Below are 6000 nucleotides of genomic sequence, written 5' to 3' on the forward strand. Positions count from 1 at the left end.
AACACATTTATGAGGACAGGCACTGATGTTGGATAAGAAAGCCTTGCTCACATTTTCCATTCCAGGTCATCCCAAAGGTGCTCAATGGGTTGAGGTCAAGCCTTCCCGTAAAGGAAACTGCAGGTATCTAAGTGGCACCAGGACAAGAAGGCCGGCGCCTATCAGTAGTGGACTTTGATGAGTGGGTAAATCTACCGTTGACCAGTTCTAAGATGAAGTGGAACTGTATTCAACACAGAATCACATAATGCAGAAAGGCTTGGGTCTTTAGTGTTGACTGTGAAAGCCAGATGTAACTTCCCTGTAGCTGGGTGTTCATGCTCAGGGCATCCTGGCTAAACAGCAGCAGCAGTGAGGGAAGAGTTAACGATGAAAGGAGGACTACTGGAATATCCACAGTGGACACCTTTGACTTTCTTTGGGACTACTCCAGATGAACCACCATGGCCAGATTTACTGTGTTAGCAGCGGTTACAGTTGAGATCATCAGTATATGAGGACTAATATGGGACTTTTGACGGTAGGACTCAGAGTTTTAAGGTGGTTTATAGTTAACAGGGCACTAGTTTGTTATTTCTTTTGATAATTTGTTATTTGGCTGTTGTAAGCTGCTAAGTTATGGTAGCAGCTAATGTGCTAACGGGCTTACTGATAGCTAATGGTGCTAATGTGAAGCTAAATGCTGTTGTTATTTATGTGTTAAACATAGACGTATACTGTGCAACTTACTGTGTTTTTATTGTGTTTGTTTAGACACCTTACACAAAGACAAATAAACAATTTTTCCTATGGTCCAGTCATGAATAATATGTGTCAAGCAGGCTGTAACAACTGGGTAACAATGACTCTGGTTTACCATCAGGCTCGGTTTCTACTGGCTCAGTTTTATTGATAATAATAATAATGATACATTTTATTTATAAAGCCCTTTTCATAAAACTCAAAGACACTACAATGCAGAAAAATGATACTGGGGGATCAAGAAGAAAGGCTGGAGTAGCTTTTTACATTGAAAGTGAATTCATTTTATTTTTGAGTCAGGGTGAGCATTCATGGAAAGTTTGAAGAAAAATCCTTAAAGCAATCTAAAGGTATCACGTTGATGAGCAGCGCATGAACATCAGCCCAGAGGCCTTCAACCAAAATCTAGTTAGTTCATCCTCCAGTCAGAGTGAACATTTGTGCAAAGTTTGAAGACTATCCCTCAAAGTGATTTTGAGATACTGCAGTAAATAATGGCCTTGACAGACATTAACCCAATAACATAATGCCTCTGGCCCTGGCTACTGTTGGCATGGAGGCATAAAAATGTAGCACTTGAGGTACTGTATTTTTTAAGGATGAAAAAATGAATCTCTCATACATTGTTTTTTTTTTACATTGTACATAGCAGGGCATGTTAGCTTTTGTATGCTTCTGTAGGGCTTCTGTAATTCCTTCAAACTGATATAGCGAGGTCAGACAAAGTTTTAGGTCTTCTTCGCCGCATACTGTATATTGTCTAGAAAAAGCAGAGATACTGCAGCATCCATCTTCCCTGATTGTCTTTCAATGTACTAGTTATTTAAACCTAAATTGATGCATTCCCACATCTTTGTCCCAAAACAGATGTTCTGTCTTCGTTGTGTAAGTTTGTATTTGTGGCATTCATCTCCATTCCCCTCTCTTTTCTAAATCTAAAGGCACCACAGCATGAATGGAGGACTGTGGTTTTCACTTCTGCACTCAAGTTTGTTGGACATGAAAGGAGGCTGAACAATGAGGAAGTGGAGCAGAAGGAGAGGAAGGGCAAGTAAGGGAAGGAAACATGTTTGTGTGTATGTGTTTCTTCTCTCTCTGCTATTGTGACTCTGTCTTTATAATTGGGCTGCTTAAGGGCTCAGCTCTGCCTCCTCTCATTACCTTTTCACTGTGGCAGCATGAAAAAGTCATCCTGCTATGGTCATTTTGTATGACAATATCGTTGGCATCTCTCTGCGCACACACACAAACATGCACACATGGAAGTCTGAGAGATCAGCACACAGACACTGTTATATCTCATGGAAGCATGCATGAGAAGTGCATAATGAATTCATTTATGCAAAACAAAGGATGCAAAGTTTGCAATGTCAGTGAAAACACAAACTAACAGAGCTGTATTTATTAGGGGTGGTGCAGCATACAATATGCTGAATAATCAGATTTACAAAACAGACCTCCCTTATGTGTTTGTGTCTTCCCTGTATGTTTAAAGGCATTGATCCAGGTAGAGAACCCAGCACTGTCTATTGATTAGCATGCACTAGTCCATCCTCTATTATTTCCTAAACGATTTCAGAGCCACAGCAGACATGATGACGGCATTCTTTTAATGTAATTACTTCTCCATTACACTTAGAGTGGAACCCACATTTTTTATTCTACCACCAATCACTGACTAATGTGTTTTAGCAGCAGCTTTATTGATCACAGACCACATCCTTAAAATCTGCACTTTTCTTTAATTACAGCCCAGTTTCTGTTGAAACAGATCACATAAATAATACAGATTCCCACTAAATGATTGCCTCAACCCAAGATCCTTGTTTTAGACAGATATTTAAACAGCAAGAAAAACCCTCAGATTTTGGCACCATAATCTGTAACTATCAATTTCAAAACAATCTTTACAATCTAAATTCAATTGAAGACAGCACAAAGACAAGAAATGTTATTGATTGGTCTAATATAAACAATGTAGGACCATTCTGTTGTTATCAATGGTCAAAAGCCAGCATCTGTGATAGTGTGTGGATCTTTAATGGGTAACTTTCACATCTGTGAAGGCATCATTAATACTAATCAGTACAGTTTTTGGAGCAACTTAATATGTTGCTCATTCCTCAATCTTATCTTAACCTTGCAAAGCAGATGGATTTGCCAAACTATATCCATGCATTAGATATATAAACAGTCTATCTGGTGGGTCAGGTTAATCTTTTCCTGCCTTTTTTAGCAAGACAATGACCTTGCAGAACCAATGGTCTGTCATCTAACAAATTCATCAGGCATATTTCCAATCTGAAATGTTTTTGCCAGATTGACCAATCGGTGTTATTAGAGGAGAATGAGGAAGTAGCCACAGGTGGGTTTTGGCTGTACTGAAAGCTGGTAATAATGGCTACTGCCAGTGTAGGGATTTGCTCGGATGTAGCTATAGGGGAGTTGCAGTTTTATCAGAACTGGATCACATTTCTTAATCAAAGTTAGAACAAAGAACAGCACTGAAAGCTTTTCATGATGGAAAGGATGTTTTTGCTCTTCTCCCGACCTGCTTTGGCATACGTTTGAGTTACAGGCAGGGTTTAGTTGTACTGTGAGCCAGTACACAAACAATACGCTTGTATAAAGCTACAGCAGCAAACCTATCTGAACTGTGCCATGTTTATTAAAACAAGAGCAAAGAAGACCAAATTATTCCCAGAAGTCTCTTCTCGGAGCTTGCTTTTTATCCAACAACAATCTCCACAGTAGGTAAACCATGAAAGTGCCTTACTGCTGAGCTTACCAGAGCTGCCCATGCAGGCTACCTCATCTTGTCTCGTTGCACTGATTGGCCCATAATGAATGTGACAGACAAAATATTTGTCCAATCCCTTTGCAAGATTTTTTGAAAATCCTGCCCTTCCCAAATACGCTGTATGGGAGCTTTCCCAGATGAATGTGAAATATATCCATGCAATGGATATATTAGCAAGAGATGCAGTGCCACATTCTGCAAGATGGCTTCACAGTAAAAGATTGAGACTGTATGCACACCCGGCCTGTTTTTCATTGAAAATGTGTTATAAAGTGCAATAATGACAACAGATACCGAGCACTGTTTCATAATTTAAGATATACAGAAAGCAAGACAGGGAAATATTTCCACCTTCAATACTTGAACAGTAAGTGTCTTCAGTCCCAGGATACTTACAGAAAAGGTGAATGGGCACTAGTGTAGCTCAGTGGGCAGAGCAGGCAACCATGAGCAGGGGCTGTAGTCCTCAACACACTGGTCACAGGATTAATTCCCCATCTTGGAGCGTTTGGTACATGTTTACCCCCATTCTGTCTCCCCATATTTCCTGTCTCTTTTTACCTGTCCTGTAAAATAGAGGCAAAGTACCCAAAAATAATCTTAGAAGAAAAGGTGATGAAATACAGAAGTAAGTATGCTCCTGTCCCAACTTTTTTTGGAACTTGTTGCAGGTTTCAAATTCAGAGTCAATCTAAATTTAATAAAAAAAGTTGAAAAATTAAATATCTTGTCTTTGTGCTGTCTTTCTTTCTTGAATATGGGTTAAAAATGATTTGCAGATGCTTGTGTTCTGTTTTTCTTCATATTTTACATGGGGTCTACTTTTTGCCATTAGGGTTTATATCCTTAAAATGGTACATAACCTTTGATTACTCTTCCCAGACAGTGGTAACAGTGATGCTCAAACCTCCTCTTAATCAAGGATGAAAATTTGTACCTTTAGGCCAAGTAAACATTTAACATTTTGTCCCATAATGCTTCAGGTTTTGCAAAGTTGACAAAATCAAGATAAAGTTCATTTAAAACAGACACAAAAAATACAAATACTTCCTAACACTGTGCTTAGTGAAATGATCCCATATAATATTACAACCTGACTTCCTTTGCTCCAACAGTGCTCTGTCAGCAGAAGTGTTTTAAACAATGATTTTACATTAAACCATTCAGAAATCAGATTATTAGCAAACGGTGGGCTAAAGGAGAACCCCTACACACAAACATATAATCTTCTTAAATTATTATCCTAAAATAGTAGCTTTAAAGTCAATATAACAGTCTATTTCTACCAGGAGGATGGCATCTATCCCATTTCCACAGAGGGCCCTGGTCACATGCTTTTAGCACAGTGTACCTTTGCCAGCAGGTCTCTGTAAGAAGTGGGTACCGCTTAACAGCACTAGTCCACACACCAGAACAGCTAAAAAGAAGCCAGTCAGCCTGTTTGTTTAATACGATGGCTGTGGCTAAGAGACAGAAAAGGAAAGAGAGGGATGAAGAAGAAAAGAGAGGGAGTGACTGAGCAAGAAGTTGGACAAAAAGCAATCTATCAGAATCTTCATAGTAATCATTTTTAAATCTTTAGCAGCTTTATAGGGTGTAGAAAATCACAGAAGTCAAATCGTGACTCAAGTTTGCTTAAAATTAATAAATTAAGTCATTTTACACCAAAAACTTGTAATTTTCAGTGTTGATCCTCCTGGGTTTGGACCGTCACAAACTTCTGTATGTAGCCATTCAGCCACACACTCTAGACATCACAGCAACGTCTGAATACACACACACACATACTCCACATGTAAACAGATTAAAAACAACAGGCTGTAGATAATAGCAGTCATATTTGCCCACAGTCCGTTAATATTGCTCTATCTTCTCAGTCCATGTGGTTCTTTGGTTTTTCACTATATCTTTGCTGCAGTAGGTTTTATGAAACAAATACACATGGGCTTTGAAGGGAAGGGAAGCAGCACTGTGTGTTTTATTCACTCAGAGGCCCTGTTGCACCTGCACATGTAATAACTGCACACAAACGCAATAAAAATCTGCAGTTTATAGCATAACAATCCCACAAACCTAATAAATTTACCACAAATGTTATAGCTAAGGTCATATGTAGCTATTACATTTGCAGGGATTTATTGCATTTGTGGAAAGGTAAAAATCTCCAGCTTTTGAAAGTTTGAATGATTTTTCCACAAATGTAATATGAACATGAAAACTCAATGTTTGAGATCACTGTTGTTTGTTGTAGTCTTTTCACAACTGCCAGGGAGGTTCAAGTCAGCTTAAGCTCAAGTCACACCAAAAAAGCAATCATGGCAATGCTTTGTTCGCCATAAAATAGGAAGTAGTTTTGTCAGAGTCTTTAAACACTATTAGAGCCATGAATGTAAGCCGAATGGATTAAAGCGTGTCAAAACAGCGCTCTAAGGAAATTGTACATAAACACAGTTCACCCA

This window comes from Cheilinus undulatus, linkage group 14, assembly GCF_018320785.1.
Source record: "Cheilinus undulatus linkage group 14, ASM1832078v1, whole genome shotgun sequence".
Classification (NCBI taxonomy): domain Eukaryota; kingdom Metazoa; phylum Chordata; class Actinopteri; order Labriformes; family Labridae; genus Cheilinus; species Cheilinus undulatus.